Source organism: Anabrus simplex, chromosome 11, assembly GCF_040414725.1.
Source record: "Anabrus simplex isolate iqAnaSimp1 chromosome 11, ASM4041472v1, whole genome shotgun sequence".
In the NCBI taxonomy this organism is placed as follows: domain Eukaryota; kingdom Metazoa; phylum Arthropoda; class Insecta; order Orthoptera; family Tettigoniidae; genus Anabrus; species Anabrus simplex.
Genome location: NC_090275.1, coordinates 65576271 through 65598600, shown reverse-complemented (window position 1 = coordinate 65598600; position 22330 = coordinate 65576271).

Here is a 22330-nt window from a genome sequence, read left to right as displayed (position 1 = left end):
AGTAAATATACCGACACGAGGCTGTCGTATTCGAGCACCTTCATATACCACCGGACTGAGCCAGGATCGAACCTGAAAACTAATTAATAATAAATTACTTTCCATTGTGTTTGCAAGCTTTCAGAGAATGAAGTTTTCTTACTTTTGTGTGTATATATCCGATTCTAGATGATAGTTACTGTATGTATTTGTTGACATCGATGTTCATATATCCCTTTTCAATTTTAACCCTCTCATAATTGTTTCATTTGGAAGTGAGTGCTGTAAAAATGGGAAAATCCCAGACAACGGTCAATATTGACATGCAGACATGATGGAATTTTAATATCGGTCCGTTGGGTACGAGATATTCCACTATTTGTTACATGGAGCGTAAATAATGTACGTGGCAGTATTTCAACGTGCGCTCGTATTCACTTCATAGGTAGGGATGTAGTTGAAGGAATAATTTTATTCCCATAACTCTCCGGCTCAATGGCTACATAGTTAGCGAACTGGCCTTCGGTCGAAGAAAGCCCGCGTTCGATTCACGACCGGCTCGGGGGCTGGTTATATACGTGCCGGCTTCAGCATTATAAGTCATCAGAGACAGGGCCACATCCTCACAGATGTACAAGTCGCCTGTAATGTGTCAACTCGAATGACCTGGCCTCTGCGGAGGTGACACTCCATTAAAAATAATCTCTTAACTAGTCTATTGTTCCTGTTTTTGAAACCTACTTCTATCTTGTAATGAACTTCATTGCAACCAACCGTCCTTACATAGAAAATGTAATAAACAACACGTAGCAAAATTGTCACGAATCTGTATTTTTAAATTTTGGTTTCTCCGAGCAGAACATAATTCATTATAAAGGGTCTCTTTTTTAATAGGCCACATGATTTATTTCACAGCTCGCACTTGCTCTCTCCCTTTGGATCATGGAAACGTTTGTTGACGCATATCATATGACGAAAACCTGCACTGCAAAACGTTTCACTATATGCTTTAGTTGGTAATTCGACTGTGTCCATTCATTTGTCGTCATTGAATACATTGAATAAAATTCGCTCCGGATGCAGTTTTCCTTTCCAGGTAGAAATTTGAGAGTTCTTTGAAAGACATCTGTAATCAGTTGATAGGCAACAACGGACTCGTGAAAAGCCTCCAATTAAGAAACTCTCTTTTATTAGCCCGTAGGCCAGTTTTGTGTGATGTTTTCCCCACACCTAATGCTCGTTTTATGATGTGTGTCTTTACTCGTCCGATCTTGTTTAGTTCGCCGAATGTCAGTTTACCCCAGAGCAAATCAATTCTTTATGTTGCCATTGGTGACTGATTGACTAACGATGTGTGGTCTCTGAGAGAGACCTGCTGCAGGTCTTGTTAGTTGACGTCCACGGACAACATGCCCGTGATGATGGTGACGACTGATGATGTTAGTGAGCTAGGGAGAGGGTAAATCACAAGGCTTAATGTCCCCGTCCTATAGACGAGTCAATACCAAAAACGTCATACACTCTCACTCCGTATGATGTCCGACTCGTTGGCTGAATGATCAGCGTACTGGCCTTCGGTTCAGAGGGTCCCGGGTTCGATTCCCGGCCGGGTCGGTGATTTTAACCTTCATTGGTTAATTCCAATGGCCCGGGGGCTGGGTGTTTGTACTGTCCCCAACATCCCTGCAACTCACACACAACACCTAACACTATCCTCCACCACAATAACACGCAGTTACATACACTTGGCAGATGCCGCCCGCCGTCATCGGAGGGTCTGCCTCATAAGGGCTGCACTCGGCTACAAATAGCCACACGAAATTATATATACTCCATATGATCATTGCGGAGAGGTTGGAAATTGGATCCTCACTTTTTTTTTGCTTGTGGCTTTACATCGCACCGACAAAGATAGGTCTTATGGCGACGATGGGATAGGATAGGTCTAGGAGTTGGAAGGAAGCGGCCGTGGCCTTAATTAAGGTACAGCCCCAGTATTTTCCTGGTGTGAACATGGGAAAACACGAAAAACCATCTTCAGGGCTGCCGACAGGGTGTTCGAACCCACTATCTCCCAGATGCAAGCTCACACCTGAGCGCCTCTAACTGCGCGGCCAACTCGCCCGGTAGTTTGTTTTCTTATTCTCTATTATTTTAATGCTTTCTGCCAACAAATTCAATAACAATTCCTTCTCTTAGAACGTTATAATAGGTTTCTTTCTTCGTTTCTGGTCAATAGTGGACATAATTTATGATACATTATTTACAAACACTGAATGTAATCAAAATTTGTTTTCATTTCGATAATGGCGGCAGAACGTGGTCATTTCTTTCGCCGTGGATAAGTGTGGAAAAAAAATTAAATTTCAAATTCAGATTGAAACGAAAACTTAGTTTTGGTAAACCGAGAAATTCTGTGTTGATTACAGAAGTGAATGTTATCCGAGATAATGACATTATTCGAGATTTGGAAATCTAAGATAACAGCAAAAGTTAATTGACGTTCGTGAATATGGCCTTAGTGGATCAGCTCATCTCTACACCACCTAGTCTTCCCAGCCCGACATTGTCGTAACACCAGTAATTTGTCGAAAATCATCCAGAACAAATCGTGCTGTTTTCCTTGTTCTTTTGCAGTTCTTGAATAAAGTATTCCAGGCAAGCTCCCATTCACTGGAACCATACTCTAACTGGGGTCTTACCAGTACTTACGCCCTATAATTTATATACTTACTAGAACCCATAAATACCCTTGTAACCATATGAAGAGGTCTGTAATTTTTATTTACAACGTCGCTAATGTGATTACCTCAATAATAATAATAATAATCGTATGGCCTCAGCTACCGTGTGCAGACATTTCAATTTGACGCCATCTGGCTGTATGCTCGTTAGTTTCGACGTTCCGTTTAACTCTAGGCCCACTAGATGGCAGACCGAGTAAACCGAAACTCTCTTGGGCGTCTATGGCTGAGATGTAAAGCATTTTGTCTGGTAAACACAAAATATGTCACCAGAGATCTTTTACCTGGCGACATTGTACGACATGGAGTGTCAAATGGACATTTTCCCGCCCTTCAAAAATCTGACTACCTCAGCCGGGTTTGAACCCACTATCTTGGGATCCGGAGGCCGACACTCTACCACTGATCCACGTAAGGAGTCAAAAGTTTTTCCTTTTTACAATTTGCTTATGCCTTTGCTGGCAGGACCTAGTGTTTACAGTGCACCATGTCTTCTGGTATAGGCTAGAGCAATTTTGTTACTTTCATTGATCTGTCTCTGTCTTATCCTTGGCTTTGACAATATGAAAGTGACTGAGGTATGAGCGATGCTAGTAATGCCATTCCTTGTGCAGCCAGTCCGTGTTATGAATGGTGTGAAAATGTTGCTCATAGGGTCGGTTGGTGCATGCATTTCAGTGGGCTTGGCAGACTGATATGTAATAGCAACTTCTGGCTCGGTGAGGAAAGCAACGGGAAACTACCTCACTCTTCATTTCCCTAGTACGCCTCTTCAGTGATGCCTAGGCCATCTATGACAGCTGATGGCAGAGCTGTTGAGGATCCAACCAGCCTTAGGGCTGAAGACTGAACATACATACAATTTGCTTTACGTCACACTGACACAGATAGGTCATACGGCGAAGATGGGATAGGGAAGTGCTAGGAAGCAACCGTGGCCTTAATTAATTTACATCCCCAGAGTTTGCCTGGTATGAAAATGGGAAACTACGAAAAACCATTTTCAGGGCTGCCTTCAGTGGGGTTGGAACCCACATGGCCCCCACTTTTCAGTTAAAACGTAATTTAAAAAGGGAACTCATTTTAATGCAGCATTAGGTTAGACAGGGGAGACTCATCCAGACCGCATAACAGTTCTATGGTTAGAGTTTTGTAAAGTGAAGACCACAATCATAACTACCATTCAAATCACCTCTCTTGCTAAAAAAGTCTGCAAGTTCGTCTTAACTGCCGGCAAGGAGAGTGGTGTCGTCAGTAAACAGCAAATTATTAATTTCTCCGCTGAATGAAATGACTCTTACCCATTCATGAAAAGCTTTGTTGACGACATGCTTGGTTTAGGCATGATCAAAACGTTTCCGTTTGAGGGCTTTGTTGCAATGGCTATGCAACGTAGCGCGACTTCTGTGTGGGTATATAAGCACGGGATATGTAGTCAAAGTCGTGTCGTGCTGAGGTGCGTGCGTTAAATGCGGCCGCGTGAACTATGGCAACGTTATTATCAAATGCGTCCAAACAGGACCAACGTGCTGTTATTCTTTTCTTGGCTGCGGAAGGAGGAACACCGGTGGACATCCATCAGAGAATGAAGAATGTGTATGGGACAGCATGTCTGTCGAAAACCATGGTGCACTCGCGTTGCCAGTCGATCTGGGAGGCCAGCCTCATCCATTACGGACAACAACAAGCGGGCAATTAGGGCGATTAGGGCGGATGGGCGCATAACCATTCGTGCACTAGTACTGGATCTCGACATTCGCTTCGGTCCCCTCAGAAAGGACTTGAAGGGTCAACGCTTCCTGTCGGGCGAGGATGTGCAGCAGGCGGTTATGGACTTCTTCACGCAGCAGGACACGGTGTTTTACGTCATGGGGATCTTCAACCTGGTGCGCAGGCAGTATGAGTGCCTCAGTACTCTAGGCGATTTAGCCTGATTGGCATCCCGATTCAGGACTGTACGGCCGTCGAACGGAAACGTTTTGATCGCCTCTTATAGCTGAGGAAATGGCCTCCAAAACCCTTCGTACGCAATCTAAATTTAATTTCGTAAGAGCTGTCTGTACGTTTTAGTTCGTATTAATAAAAATTGTTCACCCAGTTCAATAACGTACATTTACACTTCATAGTGGAAGAGAAAATTATAATTTAGGCTTGACACTGGCCGTCGATAGTCTACCGTAATGAATATGCAAAGGCCTGTGTGTGTAATAAATACATTTCGTTATCCTATGGCGTTATTTATGTCCTTTCCTGTTGACAATTGATCATCGATTAAAAGGGTCATCGACAGCAATTATCGCTCCTATTTATAATATTGATTTAGAGGCAGAATTATAGCGAGGTCATCAACCCGAAGCATTAATTTTTGCATCCAAAGCGGAGAATAGTTACAATTAGTACAGACAGAACAGATACAAACCCTCCCCCCAATCCCCATGGCGCAATATCCCCGAAGGGCCGTGGCCTACCAAGCGATCGCTGCTCAGCACGAAGGCCTACGGATTACGAGGTGTCGTGTGGTCAGCACGACGGATCCTCTCGGCCGTTTTTCTTGGCTTTCTAGACCGGAAGAACACATGCAATTGAACACTAATTACACTTCATACATACATGCATCTTCATTACGGACTGTTGTGCCCTTCAGCGTTCAGTCTACAAGCTTTGCGAATTTACTAAACGCCTACACGATCATCTATTTGTAACTAGCGCTGCAGCTCCGTTTTGTTCCGTACTTCTTTTCTTTCAATCATTCGAAAATGAGTCCAATCATCGTCGTCTTGGTCTCCCTCTATTCACCCTGTGGTGGGGGTGGGGTGGGGGTATAGAATAGAATACTCCCCTCCTCATTTCCGGATCACCAGAACCTGAGGAGAGAGTATTCACTTTATTGGCAATTAGGTATATACCTATTACAGCGTAAAACAAACAAACAAACAAACAAACAAACAAACAAACAAACAAACAAACAAACAAACAAACAAACAAACAAACAAACAAACAAACAAACAAACAAACAAACAAACAAACAAAATTTTAAAGAAATACACAACGGAGTACATATTAATGAACAGAAATACTACAACTAGAAAACATACGTTCTCACATTCAGCTATCCTATCCTACCTCCCCTGGTCAACTCTTGTTCATTTCCGAACCGGAAGGTATTCGGATTATGAAAGAGTCGTTCATTCTTACGCACTTAGTGCCCCTTGTCTTTCTTGTTTCTTTCCCTGAAGTGTTAAAGCTTTTCAATTTAATAATAATAATAATAATCATAATAATAATAATAATAATAATGCTATTGGCTTTGCGTCCTACTAACTATTTTTACGATTTTCGGAGACGCCGAAGTGCCGGAATAAAAGTTCGGCTGTATCTGGATCTTGATATTTTCAAACCATCTTGCCCGAGATAGTGCAACATACAATTGGCTGAATACTGGTTCGGGTAAGTAGACTACCCACTTTTTCATGTGTTTGTCCCTGCGCTTTATTAACGGTCATACAGAAGTCTAGTCGACTTGATACCTTCCCGTCTCTACGCACGTAGATGGTTCTTCCTTAGCAGCAGGTCAGAAAATCAAAGAGTATATAGCAGAGAGTATTATTCTTCCATCATCAGAGAAAGCAAATACAGCAGAGAGAATACGCAACGGTCTGCGAGATATCGAGGGACAGCGATTAGAGCTCTGTCTAGCGTAGTGACCTCGAGTTACTGATTCTGTCATAAGAACACGCATAATTGTTTGTGAAGTTTTTGGCATTATTTATGCGTTTGCATTAAGTTGACATAAGTAAATAGCAGCGTGTGTCATTCCTTTATATCTGCTCTCAATATTAGTGGAAGGATATGTGCTGAGTTTGGCTGCAATAACTATAAAGTGCAGAAGGATTCGCGGTCTTTCTTCCGTTTCCTTCGTGACAAAAGAATGTAAGTAAATATTGTGTTTCCATATATATTCTTCCAGTTACAAACAAATTTTTACAGTACTTCCTAAAATTCTGACCTGCGCGACCCATTATTTTAAGTGGCTTAAAATATAATAAGCTTATTTTATTGTAGAGTGCAGCAGTTAACCTTCAGTACCGATGTGTTGTTGTAGGTGTGATCTGTGGGTTTAGATTTAATTAAGGAAAATTCATATGCATACGTGTGTGGCTGGTTGTGTTCCAAGTTACCCCATTTCGAATGCCCTAATGCGTTGATAAGCACTGAAGAAAATATGGGTGACTTAAGAAATGTAAATATTTTGCTGAAACTATATGATGATGCAAATTTGCTTTACCCTAATGCAAGTATTGCTTATAGGAAAATTTTGAACGTTTTTGAGAATTTACAGATTTTCTTTCTGTTAGAAGGCTTCAAGTTGAGAGGAAACTTGTCCAGTTATTAAATGTTAATTTATTGAATCATGTGTAAGGAATGTACCGATATTTTTATCGACAAGTGTCTTAATCTGATGATAAAATGTTTTTTAAATGAAAAAAAAGACAAATCTAGCAGAATGGGTAAAGCTAAAAAAGTAATGGGTAAATGAATGATCCAGCCCTTTCACAGCAGTCCACTTCACATCTTGATTATATGTCTAATTTCAGTCTTTAAATAATAACCTGTTAAATAATTCTTCATTCATTTATCCAGAATTGCTTTAGCAACTTTGGTGTTAATATCTTAATAACACTTTCGTTCCAGACGTAATTTACTTATCCATTTCCGTACATGCATTTCCATTGATATTTGAATTTAGCGCGAATTTCCAGGTCACGCCACTTACGAATTGTCTCCCTTTTTAAGAAGGCTAAATCCGGAAGTGTCGCGTATTGTCTCTACTGCATTTTGAGGAAGTGTGTACTCTCTGGCTTCACAGGTAGTAATCAAACATGGCTGCATGCAATCACATTACTAAGGAAGAAAATAACATCTGTATCAGAATATTAATGAAAATGTTTTTCGCTTAGCAACCTGTTAAGTATAGAATGTATTGCGGGTTAGGGTAAGCCTTAGCCTGCAATTATTGGACTGATTATTTAATTATTTGATTTTATGATTACTCAAAGTTGGCTTAACTCTGAGACCTATCAATGTCTCATGATTCACAGGAGATAATAAAACATAAATCATATCGAGATAACAGTAAAATTAAATTTTTTCAAGGTCCACCTATTCAATACAATGACGTTTTATTGTGATTTAATCACATGTCAAATAGTCAAATGGTACTAGTTTCGGCATCTATGTGCCATCATCAGCCTTGAGTAAAAATTTAAACAAGATATATATTCCTAAAACATCTAAAACACATTTTAACACATTATAAAATAACATACCGTACTATTAATGTGGTGATACATGAAATACGATAAAATTATGATACAATTGGTGTGATATAAAATTCTTAAAATTCCGGCTGTTCGTTACATAATTCAGTCTGTGTGCATCCGGGATAAGTGAATTTTTGCAGTTCCAATAGGAAGCACGGACGGATTTGCCAACGCCGTTTTTCAGTAAACTCTTTTAATATATAGGTGTATGTTCGTATTTTGACTGGTTCTACAATATTCATTAGTTTTCGAAATATCCTGTTGAATGTGATCGTAGAACATCGGGTTTCAAATTATACTCTCCTACGCTGACTTATGATTTGCTTTAAACATATACAATATATAAATAAGAATAGTGATAAATGATCCACCCCTCTCTCACTCAAATTCTGGTATCTAAAAGAGAGAGGAAAGAAAATAATGCTGTACACCCCTACCACTGTCATACATACGACGTTTGAAGCAGTAGACAATGGGAGAAGATGTAAATACGCGCTGACAGTGAGCTCAAAAGCAACGGAAAATAAAAAGAAGCTTGCAATTTCTGCTCCATTCCCTCCCAACGACTACATTCTACTCAATGGCTTGGATACACGTCATCCCACGCTAACAAAACATTTTTACTGAAGCAAGAAGATAATGGAGCCTGCGATTGTTAAGCTATATTTCGAATTATTCTTGTCGTATGTATTCTAAATTAAACTCCTACATCTGTATTCGTGTCTTGTTTCCTTCGGTGTATCAAATTCCTTTGCAAATGGATGTAACGCTATTCAGAATACGAAATCCTTACATTATTGGAGCTGTATAAAGAAAAGAAAGCTTGAAATAATACTTAATTTGGGGATATTAGGTTGCGTGATGTTAATAATCTGCTTACGCGGTTCGATCCTGCAACAGGGATCGTCTTCAGAGCAATAACAAATAACTAGGGGACCCGTGCGAGAAATCTCGCATGTTCATAAAGTATGTAGTGGAGTAGCCCCTGATGAACTAAGGAATACACAAATCAGCACAATATTAGACAGTCTTACATGCCACTTAACGTAATCCTTGATTTTTTAACATTTATGATAACCAGCTGAACGGAAGCAAATGCAAGTGCATTATTAAACTGCCGAATGTTCTGGAAGTAATTTTTGGTTTTAGTATCATTCTTTTCTTAACTGATAATTACAGCATATTATAATGACATACAACAGGCGTCCCAGCGGCCAAAATGTGAAGTGGACAGCAATGATGGCGCGTAATTTCCTATAGCAACAGTATTTGCAAATCGCACACTTCGTACATTTTTAAAAGAAAGGATCGATACTTACGAAATGAGAGTGCAATTCGTCACTGATAATGAATATACTTTTTCTTTAGAATGCTCATTTGTCACGATCGGTTGCTTCTGAGTGGCGCAAAAGGAATCTGTACTACTGAAATAATATATATGATGTACTGACAACTCTCACTCCATAGCAGACAGACTCAAGATAGAGAGACCCTGCTAGAAATATAGTTCTTACCAGGACCTCCAGAGTCCAGGAAAAAGACGAGTTAACTATTGAGGGTAGCCATGATCTACTCAACAAATAGCCGTCCTATTTGTTAGAATTATTCGGGTGTTTAACAATTTATATCGTCTCACAAATGATTCTAGTATAAAATGTTTCTCTTTATGAATGATAGAAGTTGCACTGGATTGGAAAAATGCTGCCACATCAACAGAATTGCGCAGGTCCTCTCAAACGTCCAAAATCTCACTCGTGCAAACCGAGTCGCAGAGGTTCTGTGCATGGTGCATCGGTCCAACTCGGCTCGGTTCGGCCCAGCGTTTTGTCTCGAGGCGACTCGGCTAAGCTCGGCTAAGCTCCGCTCAACTCTGCTTGGGTGGTGGAGCGATGCAGAGCAAGTGGGGGAGGGGAAGACAGGAGGGGCGAGCGAGGCAGACGTAGAGAAAGAGAGAGACAACGCTATTGCTCAAAATAGAGGAGTGGGTCTGCACTCTGGTCAACCTGGCAAAGTTATCTTTTGCACCTTGCGCTGCGGAATACACCGGTGCATGCACCCTGGGATGGTTTAATGTCACTTTCTCGCACAAAAGAGAGACTTAAAGACAATTTCTTAGCAAAGTATCGTAGTGTTACTCTAGATCGCTCTCTGACCTACAGAAAACATCACGAATGAGAAGCGTAAAAGCCCAAAACTAGGAAAAATTTGTTCAAAAAACTGGCTCTAACGATGTGTGACTCTCTGAACTGCAGGACTAACTCTAGAATACTCACAAGAAACTCTTACCAATTGATACTTCAGATATAGATATACATAAGTAAAAACTAATGCAGTTCTGAGGAGAAGTATTTTTTGGTTTTTAAACAATACGAAATCAACGATTCACCAAATGTTGTCAAACCATTCTGCATTTAAAGAAAAGCTTTTTAAATAAAGATTTTTGTGAATTCTGTTTAATTCAAAAACAGAATGAAGTATTTGTTTTGGATCGTGAGTGAAAGTGATTTATCCTTTACTGGCCAGGCAAGATTTTGTGATGTGGAGCAGTCAAAACCAAAGTGGTGTAAGCCATATTTGTGTATTGTTAGCTAGTTAAGACTTAGCAGTTCTATTTAACAGAAGTAGCTGTGTAAATTCACTGCCAATAATTCATTTACAAGACCGGGGACTGTTTTGTATTCTTGAATAGTCTGGAGGTCAAAATTGGTTATTTCTTCAATATTATGACAAAATTAATAATAATAATAATAATAATAATAATAATAATAATATTAATAATGTTATTTGCTTCACATCCCACTAACTACACAGTTCAAGAAATTAGGGGAACATATTTTGTAATGTCTGGTATGTGAACGTTAATTTGGTAAATGGAGTTCCAATGGTCGTTCAGCATACCTTGAGACCTTAGCTACTCAGGGTATGTCAAATCGAAGTTATACTCCATCTGTAGGCGTAGCCATGCATTAAACTGTCAAGTGATCCATCAAAAGAAAGTGAATAGTGGTGCATCCGTGTGTCGTTGTGAGGTACACAGACTAGTGCGATCATTTGAGCACGTTGTACACTACATAAACCAGCACATTCCATGAGACATCTTAACGAGGTTCAAGTCGCAAGGGCCGTCACTTTGATCCAGGAGGGATGGACTTTTCGTCGTGCTTCTGTGGATCTCAATGTCTTTCTGTTAGTTATTCACCGCTTGTGGACTCGCTACAATGAGACAGGCCAGTTCACAAGGAGGGTTGGACAAGGTCGAGGGCGCACGACAACCCCACAGGATGACCGATATCTGACCATCTGTGCATTGCGGCGTCGTTCAGCAACTGCCAGATAATTGCAACAAGACTTCAGGAGGGTCACTGGAGTCACGGCGTCTGACCAGACAGTAAGGAACAGGTTAAGACAAGTGTCCTTACGACCCAGACGTCCTGTTCGAGTGCCCCGTTAAACGCAGCAACATCGCGCAGCTCGCCTTCTGTTTGCCCGTACCCAAGTCAACTGGCAACTTCGCCAATGGAGACCTGTGTTGTTTACAGACGAGTCCAGATTTCCCTTGACACAGCGTGATGAAGGTCAACGTGTATGGAGACACCGTGGTGATAAGTACATGCCGAATGTGGAAGGCGACCGATTTGGACAATGTTCTATGATGGTTTGGGGTGACATCAGTATTGATTGCCGTACGAATTTTGTCGTCGTCTGTGGTAATCCTACCGCTACGGGGTACATCGAGCAGATACTGCTACAGCATGCGTTGGTTGCTACATACGGTATTGGCCCTGAATTCGTACTCATGCATGACAATGCCAGGGCTCATGTGGCGCGCATCACCTGAGCTGTCTTGCGAGAACTGGACATTCAAGAGATGGAATGGCCAGCAGTGAGTCCCGACCTTAATCCCATCGAGCATGTGCGGGATAGGCTTGACAGAAGTGTTCGTGGACGTCCTGTTCGACCAGAGACTCTCCAAGACCTCGAACAGGCTCTCATTGAAGAATGGGACCTGATACCGCAACGTGACCTCCGTCGACTTATACGGAGCATGCAACGTACGTGCCATGATAAATGCTTGTGGAGAACATACACCATACTGAAGCTCTTCAACTGTGATAAAAATCCACGCTGGAGGGCTGTTATCACCTTGTTTCCTCCCTATTTGGACATTTCCGTTTGTGTTCTGAAAAGGAACGCGAATCCATCAATGTTCTTTTGTATATTTCAACGGTAAAGAATAAAGGTTTAGTTGGTAATATACCTGGGTGTGAGGCATTGTTTTGTGGAGCATGGCATACTTTCAAATATATGTTCCCCTAATTTTTTGAACTGTGTAATTTACGATTTTTGGAGACGCCGAGGTGCCGAAATTTAGTCCCGCAACTTCAAATACCACCGGAGTGAGCCAAGATCGAACTTGCTAAGTTGGGGTCAGAAGGCCAGCGCCTCCACCGTCTAAGCCACTCAGCCCGGTTGACGAAATTACTTATCTCGTTAGTGTCTAAGGATAGGGAGCATTGACCTTAGTAGGTTGATGCAAAAATTAAGAAAACCCTGACTTATCTGGTTTTTCTCCAGGATGAGTGAATTAAGGTCCTTTGCAAAATTTCAGCTGCGTGTGACCGAATGGTTTGGGAACACCAGGACGAAAACAACTTGACCACAATAAATTAATGCATTGTCCAGTCCAACCCCACTGTTTTAATAATCTCATCTCTTTTGCTTTTACGGTGGAAAGTATTCATCACCGTGAGAAGTGCGATCACAGTTCATAGTGTAATCAAAGGTTTTGTTTTGATCGTTTACTAAATTCACCAAACTATAATTCAGTTAAATGCACATTACTAGAATGTAATGCTACCTGGGAGAACACATTGTTGATTCATGTGTTCACATCTAATAATTGAATTCGGATTTCTGATATTAGCAAGCTGTAATATGATGAACGTGGGACATTAATTGTGGTTTAACATAACAGTGTGTGTTGTTACTATCAAAGTAATTAAATTTTGCCAGTCCGCAAATATTCAATACGCAAAAATATCATAAAAAGGAAATCATGTCCCAAAGTGTATGGAAGATTATTTGATTCAAGAACTGAGAAATATCCAAAGAATGAAATTCAGTTTATTCTGGATAATTTTCGAAATAAGTATAGTGTTAGGAAATATTCCAAACTTTTGGATGGGAAGACTTGGGAGAAAGGAGACAAGCTGCTCGACTGAGTAGTCCTTCCAGAGATGACACAGAATGGCATTAGTAGACGAATAAGCTTGAATGGCGTTGTTAAAAGTAGGAAATATCATAATATGGAGATAACGTTGGAAGTGAAGAGGATGGATTAGGGGCATATACTCGTTTTTAGGTAAAAGGGATTAGGAATTGGAATATTTTAGTCTACCAAGATAGATGTTCGATGAATTTACGAATTCTTTGACATCATTTAAGAAGAAACTAGGAAAACAATTGATAAGGATTATTTTCACATGGGTGACAGAAATAAATAAGATCAGTGATAAATGACGATGATATTGATCATTTTACGTCTCCGTCTTATTGTAATCAAGTTTATCTTCCCTCCTGGTGTTCCGAAAACATTCGTCAAACGCAGGTGAAATTTTTCACGAGCGTAAGTGTAAACCATGCTTATTGTCTTCTTTTTCTAAAAATCTGTCTTGAGACAGACTGGATATCCTCTATGATTTCCTGATCATTTTATTTAAGTTGTTTATAGTTTCTACCTTGCTTGACATCTGATAATATTCCAAACCTTCTTCTTCCTGTTCCTATTCTTCCATCTCTTTTTCTCTCCACCCCCCTGTTAAAAACTATTTATACGTAGTATATGACCCAACCAGGATATTTTCCTCTTATCATTTTTATCTCTCCTACTCTCCTGAACTTCACTTTTTCCATTCTTTTCCACAACCATACCGATATTTCAAAACATTTCAAATACTTTTTATCTTCGTTAATGTCCATATTTCAGCATTCCACAAACAACTCTTCACAAACCACTTCCTTAGATTAATGGAGATTGCCTCAGGCGTCAAAAGCCCTCTCACCTTTCCAAAAGCTTATTTTTCTCCGTAGATATTCTGTTTCTTACATCTTCTGTGCAGCTTCCATTCCATGTTAACCAATTCTCGAATATCTGAATGACTTTACTTGTTCCAGTTTCTTTCCCTCCAGTGTTATATTAACAGAATTTTCCTCTTTTCCTACTCTACCGGGCGAGTTGGCCGTGCGCGTAGAGGCGCGCGGCTGTGAGCTTGCATCCGGGAGATAGTAGGTTCGAATCCCACTATCGGCAGCCCTGACAATGGTTTTCCGTGGTTTCCCATTTTCACACCAGGCAAATGCTGGGGCTGTACCTTAATTAAGGCCACGGCCGCTTCCTTCCAACTCCTAGGCCTTTCCTATCCCATCGTCGCCATAAGACCTATCTGTGTCGGTGCGACGTAAAGCCCCTAGCAAAAAAAAAAGAAAGTTCCTACTCTCATTACCTCGGTTCTGGCGATGTGGCCTTTCAATCCGAAGTCTTTGCTCACTCTTCCAATATTTTCCAACATGACTTGTAGATCTTTCTCTGATTCCGCTAATATCGCCACATCATCCGCGTATTTTATGGTCTTTATTAGTTCTTCCACACACTACAACGTCCCTTGCTTTTTTCATGGCTTTCCCTTAGAGTTCTTCTCTACCGAGGCTCATATCGATATCTGGGGTGCCGATTTGGAAGGATCGCTGTTAATACTAGAATAGTCAGTAACAATATGGCAGAAAAGCTGCCTCGCCAAGAGAATAGACACTGATCTCAATGAATCGATGGTGTTGGCGATGGATACGGTGAAATCAACGCTGCGTGTCCTCTCTAACTATGAAAATATCATAAATAGTAGAAATCTGGTAAAAGTACAGTGCACTCAAAGACAATACATTGTAATACATTTTATTTTACAATTGCTTTGCGTCGTACCGACACAGGTAGGTCTTACGGTGAAAATGGGAGAGGGCTAGGAGTAGAAAAGAAGCGATCGTGACCTTAATGAAGGTACAGTTCCAGTATTTGCCTGGTATGAAAGTGGTAAACTCCGGAAAACCATCTTCATGGGCTCGAACTCACTATCTCAGGAAGGCAGGCTGACAGCTACGTGACCTATTGACATATCAGAATAGTCAACCTGCTACCATCACCTGGAAACGAGAGACAACCTCGAGACTTGTGCATAAAACAAATAGTGAGAGAAAAATTGTCATCTCAGTACATTTAATCAGGTGGTAACCATGAGCCCTACCCTAGCTCTACCTGAAATATAATTTCCGAGGAATGTTCAGTGCTAACCAAAATGTACCCCCAACTGGCGTTTGAAGTTGTAAAAGTAGACAATTTTAAACTCTCCAGACTGTGACTGAAAAGTTCCCGAACAGTCCGTGAAGCATATCGTTACAGATTGCCCTCGCAAGAGTTTAACTGGAGACTGGAAATAAATACGCCATCTCTAGAGTAATTAAGTGGTTAACCTCTAGTATTGTTGAGTATGAGCTAACACTGTCTCTGTAAATACATTAGTTCCTTCTTTGGATCAGTGGTGTGGTGTCACCCTCCACATACCAAAATCGCGGGTTCGGAACCGGCAGAGGTTTTTGAAGTTTGATGATGATGTTTGTTGTTTAAAGGGGCCGAGCTGGTAGGTCATCGGCCCCTAATGGATACTAATACTATAAAGAGGAAAAATGTCTCTATTTGTTCGTAATGGATAGACTCAAAAACTACTGAACCTATTTTAACAATTACTTCACCTATAGAAAGCTACATTGCCAGTGAGTAACATGGGTTGTATTTTATTTTCAAAACAATTCGAGGTGAGGGACACGGGGGGAGATATAAACATAATAAGCTAATATAGGCAAAATATCGAATTTGTCGTACAGGGACGAGAAAAAAGCTCAATTTAATAAACTTGACGCAAAGAACAAAACTTGGTAAGCCCCACGCGCCTGAAAACCATGTTTTAAAACCCTAAAGGAAACATTGGCACCACACTACCCCTGCTCCAGGAATCGGATAAAGAAATGAACTGCCGTAACCATGGCAACGCCAGCTCTAGGATTCTACAGCAGCGAAATTATCTACAATATATCCCAAAAACCTAACAAGTTACAGACATGAAAATTCGTATTTGGAATCCCCGTTAAAAATAAATGACTTGGAGAAAATGAGATGTAATATGGAAACAAAGCGTTTCCGGACCCATATTCATATAACATAATTCCTTCGTCTACGTGTGAGGAATGTGCTCTGAAATTTGTGACGTACATTTTTTTAAAACACTCCGTATAGTACCGGTAATACTTTGTTCGTGTTTTAACACATTATGATCTGAAGTAGAAAAGGACTTAGCTTTCGCCTGGGTTTCTGATACTGATATCTGAGACCGTTCTAAGTTTTGTAAATTGGTAAATTACCGGGAGAGTTGGCCGTGCGCGTAGAGGCGCGCGGCTGTGAGCTTGCATCCGGGAGATAGTAGGTTCGAATCCCACTATCGGCAGCCCTGAAGATGGTTTTCCGTGGTTTCCCATTTTCACACCAGGCAAATGCTGGGGCTGTATCTTAATTAAGGCCACGGCCGCTTCCTTCCAACTCCTAGGCCTTTCCTATCCCATCGTCGCCATAAGACCTATCTGTGTCGGTGCGACGTAAAGCCCCTAGCAAAAAAAAAAAAAAGGTAAATTCGTGGTCTCTTCTACCAAATGTTGTTAAATCTCGCAAACCTCTTTCACAGGAAAGATAGAAGAAACTAATAGAAGGACTTAAGAGGTATTGGGAATGAAAGCGAAAATCCAAAATATATTAGTCATAAGTGCTCCCTACGCCAAACCAAACCCCATGACACCACAGCCCTTGAAGGGCCTTGGCCTACCAAGCGACCGCTGCTCAGCCCGAAGGCCTGCAGATTACGAGGTGTCGTGTGGTCAGCACGACGAATCCTCTCGGCCGTATTCTTGGCTTTCTAGACCGGGGCCGCTATCTCACCGTCAGATAGCTCCTCAGTTCTAATCACGTAGGCTGAGTGGACCTCGAACCAGCCCTCAGGTCCAGGTAAAATCCCTGACCTGGCCGGGAATCGAACACGGGGCCTCCGGGTAAGAGGCAGGCACGCTACTCCTACACCACGGGGCCGGCCATAAGTGCTCCCAATGGGCTTAAATTATGAATAATGACTTGAGATTTTTTCTGAAATTGAATTAAATTTACTTTTTCTTAATTAGAAGTTAACTTTAATTTTTCTGAAATTTAAGTTCCTTTTTCGGAAATTAATTTTTTTTTTGCTATTTGCTTTACGTCGCACCGACACATGCAGGTCTTATGGCGACGATGGGATAGGAGAGGCCTAGGAAGTGGAAGGAAGCGGCGTGGCCTTAATTAAGGTACAGCCCCGGCATTTGCCTGGTGTGAAAATGGAAAACCACGGAAAACCATCTTCAGGGCTGCCAACAGTGGGGCTCGAACCCACTATCTCCCGATTACTGGATACTGGCCGCACTTAAGCGACTGCAGCTATCGAGCTCGGTGAAATTAAAATTACCTTTCTCAAAATTAAAATTACATTTTTGAATTTAAACTTACTTTTTCCGAAATTGAGATTGAAAGTCAATAGAATGCCCTTTATTTTCATACAGTTCATGAGCCTTCGCATTCATTTATGAATACACTAATTTTTCTTTCTATTTATCGGAAATCTTCGAAATCTTTACATCCCCAACGTGTTGAGTCAAAGAATGCATTATCTCCAACGCCCGAATTTCGTAAGAGGCTACTATGAGGGGAATATCAAAGGATCCGTACTCGCTTTTAATCCCGATAACATGTTTCTCTGTGTACCCGAGCAACTGTACGAGTGCGAATATATATCTTTCACTGCTAGGTTCCGTTTTTCTTCACATATTCTTGTTTTGAAGTCCTGTTTCCCAAATTGGCTTGTAAATAAGCTATTAATTCATGTTCAAATGATTGCAAACCGTAAATATAACTAACAGCGTCACCGGCAAATACGAACATGGGGTGAGAAAGCTGTTGGAGTTCCTAATTGAATATTGTGATTCTGTCTCGAGGGGATACGCCGTTACATGCCCACAAGCCTGTCACCTGCTGCTGTTACAGTGGTCCCAGGCTAGCCTGGTGGTGAGATGCTATGAAGAAGTTATGGCCAGTGTTGGCAGCTGTTGTTAGGTTTCTGCTCCCTCCTGCAGCTGTCTCGTTCAGACATTCTCGCCTCAGCACTTACCGACCAGCGAAGTTAAGGCAAGGTTGCAAAAGCAGAGATTGTTCTCATATGTCCAATGACACATGCCAGCGAGGAATGTTGCTAGGTCTCCCGAAAATTCAGGGGATCTCCCGATTGTTTTACAAAACACTAGAAAACCCGGACCCGAAATTTTTTCGAACCCAAATTTAAGGAAAGTGAATAATAATTATTAATGGTACGTAACATATTTGTGCCGAAAAACTCTTTCCTCGTCTCACTGCGTGGCGTTTCATTGATAACACCACTCGTTAGGTACTTCCCCGCATTCGTTTTAGGCTCGAAGTACGTAATCTCTTCCCTCTCACTGAACTCAAAATTGACGCTTGACTGCATCATTCGAAGGGAATCCCCGACCTGCATATAGAATACAAAATCTGCATCTTGCTACGACTTCAAAATTGGCACACAATTACTACGCCTGATGAGTAACTACATCTACAGGAAGATTGGTGAGAAAGATAAGCAGCAGCAGCAGCATCAGAAGAAGAATAGAGTGGCCACAAAGCACTGGTGAGTATAGATTCTTCTCATAACAACTTCAAATGACTAATACCTTCCTTAATTTACTTACATTAAAACATTTCAGTGCTTGAGAAACTCCAGAAATGAGTACATACAATCTACCGATTTTTAATTTGTAGACCTACAAACACTGCCAGCAGTTCCAGCTTACAGACTCAGTGCAAATAGGGATCGTAACGAGAAAGGGTGTGAAGAACATGTCTCGTACGGAGTTGCTGCGATCTGATCGTCATTTTTCTTTTTAATTTCCTCCCTATGTGGCTCTATTGCTCCACTTCTGTACTTTTCACGATCTGACTTGCGTACGAATTAGAGCCGTGCAATGAACAAGTCTAACAAGGGGAACCCGCCAAATGTAAAACCACGATTTGCCAGAAATTTCGCGCAGTAAAAGAGGGGTCGAAATAAGTGAACGCATGTTTCGGCTATGCGTACACAGTCGCTTAAAACATGTCGGAAACTCGACCGTCATTTTCCCGGAAATGGTCGAGTGCCTATGGAAAAGCTGAAACGTGCATTCACTTATTTTGACCTCTCTATCGTTGAACAAAGTTTCTGGCAGGTTACAGTTGGCGGGGTTCCTTCGTGATCTTGTTCTATTAGGTTATATTTCTCCTCAGCTCGTTTGGCCAGGGTTACTTATACCCTTTGTCCTTCACATATTCTTGTGTTTACGTACTGTTTCCCAAACTGACATGCACTTGACACGCCATATTCAAATAGTTAAATGGTAGACTGACGTACGATAAATGATTGGAATGATGGCATATTTTTGACCTGTCTATAAGCACATGGTGGGAACGATAATAATGTTCGGAATCGTTTGCAGGATGCGTTTAAAATGCATTGGTACCATACATGATGCTGGCAGAGAAATATCGACCACACGACAATCTCCCGTGTTTGTTGGGCTGCAAAACAAAATATTTGCAGGGGCAGCTGATTCGACTGGTATAAGTACAGTATGTTGGTAACAAACGTACATTTTAAATGGGTATTTAGCAGTACCAATGCTTGCCTTGTCAGTAACCTCACATTGCCAAAAGTGAACATAAAAATATTTTTAGGTAAACTACGCTTTTCTCAGGAATAGTATGAGCTACAGCAATGAACAGAGTGCACTTCTTTAAATGCGTGATGGCTAAATCACAGATTCCAAAAACTATATTACCGTGGACATATTTTTCGGCCGAGGGGGTGGTGGTGGTGGTGGTGGTGGTGGGTGGTATCTGCAATTAGCTTCATCAATTTAGCGAAGGTGATTTTTTGTGGACAGAAAACAGACACGTTGGTAGCCAGAAAACCAATGTTCGTCATCTATCTATACCAAGTCTTCATCAGTAGGGTGAAAACGCCGATGTTGACACTGGGGCTACTGAGCAACATGGCGGCTGTGCACAACCAACTCCGATATCGTGAGGCAAAATGATTCACCCGTTTCGCTTGCCTTCAGCCAGGCTTTTCCATTCATGACTGTATGAGTTTGAAGAAGTTCCTACTCGGCCTCATCCTCCTAACCGGCTGCCCTTCCCAACTTCAATTCTTGGTGGAGTGATGTAATAAAATCGGCATTTTCTTTCTTCTGTAGGTGGGAGGGTGGTGAAATACTGCTGCAATAGGCGACTAGATTAGGATTTTAGACCCTTCCTTCTTAGGAGCGCGGGTTGGCGGCGTACAATATAACCTTCAATTTTAACTAAAAGCACCCATCATCTGGGTTACCTTAGGTATCTTAAAACATTGATTTATGTATTATTCTCAGCCTGTATTAAAGGGAAAGTCAAATGGGTTCTAGGGTATCTTGACTTGGGAGCGCGGGTTGGCGACCACGGCGCACTTAGCTGAACCTTGGCTTTGCTTTCCACTTTCTTGTGCCAGGTTCCACACTTCCATATATCCTATCCGACTTCCCTTGGTCAACTCTTGATCTTTTCCAGAGCATTCGATGCCCAGGAAGTCTTTCATTTTCACGCCCTTCGTGGCCCGTGTCTTTCTTTGGTCGATAACTTTATTTTTTCGAAGTGTGGGACCCCTTCGTTTTTCCTCTCTGATTAGTGTTAATGGAGGATGGTTGCCCAGTTGTACTTCCTCTTAACACTATAATCACCCCCACTCCAACATGCGAACCGGATAACGCACTACTAACGTGAATATGTCTACGATTATTTGATCCAGGGTGTGAATAAGGATGCTTAGGATTTTAAGTAGGCACTAGGATGGAGTCCATGTCAAAAGAATCTGAAGGGTGGAAAGTCTTACTTAATGTAGTCAATGGCGGTATGCGATATCCGACTTCGAAAGTCAAGACATCTCCATGTTTACCTTTCCTCCTTTGTCGCTTGGTGTCCAGCTCCATGGCTAAATGGTTAGTGTGCTAAGTTTTAGTCCAGAGGGGTCTCGGTTTCGATTCCAGACCGGGTCGTGGATTTTAACCTTCATTGGGTGTGTTCCGTCTTCATCATTAGAAATCATCATAGGTCTCTTCATAGCCTACAAACGAAACCAAACCAAACCCCATGGCACTACAGCCCTTGAAAGGCCTTGGCCTACCAAGCGACCGCTGCTCAGCCCGAAGGCCTGCAGATTACAAGGTGTCGTGTGGTCAGCACGACGAATCCTCTCAGCCGTTATTCTTGGCTTTCTAGACCGGGGCCCCTATGTCACCGTCAGATAGCTCCTCAATTATAATCACGTAGGCTGAGTGGACCTCGAACCAGCCCTCAGGTCCAGGTAAAAATCCCTGACCTGGCCTGGAATCGAACCCGGGGCCTCCGGGTAAGTGGCAGGCACGCTACCCCTACACCACGGGGCCGGCCTTCATAGCCCACACGCCATTATAATATCACCTGTTTTACGGAAGATTGGTTTTAAATTACACTATACCTTCATAGGAAGTGAATTTTGTTACACAGACAGAGTGTAATTCACATCGCAGTTCACATAATGATCTCCAACAGTAGTAATTAATGAGTGTACGTACCTCCTGGCGATAGTAACAGCTGACAGAGTTGTATCTGGCTTTCAGCATGATCAATTGTATGTCATTAGATTCTCTATTACCCACTAATCACAACTGTTCGTGGAGCTTAATAAATTGAGGTTTTCATGTAATATATTTCAGAAATTGAAGGATTCATTGTCATATTAATAGAATGTTCAGAATTTATTACCTGTTTGTCTAGTGCAGAGAAGGCTAAAAATTCAGAATCTTGGATGAGCTATTTCACAGCTTCCGTTGTCGCACGCTTGTTCGCAAATCCTCCTCGTCAACCATTGTCGGCAGTGCAATGTGTGTTCCTATTTTTATCTTCCTTCCGTCCAACACCGCCCTGTTGGACGTGCCATTCGAAGCACGCATAGGCCACTCGCAAAATTTGGAATATTTAAGCCAGTTACTTATCAGAACTATTTAATTGATAACTGTTAAATGTTTTAAAGATACAATTCTGTTATATAT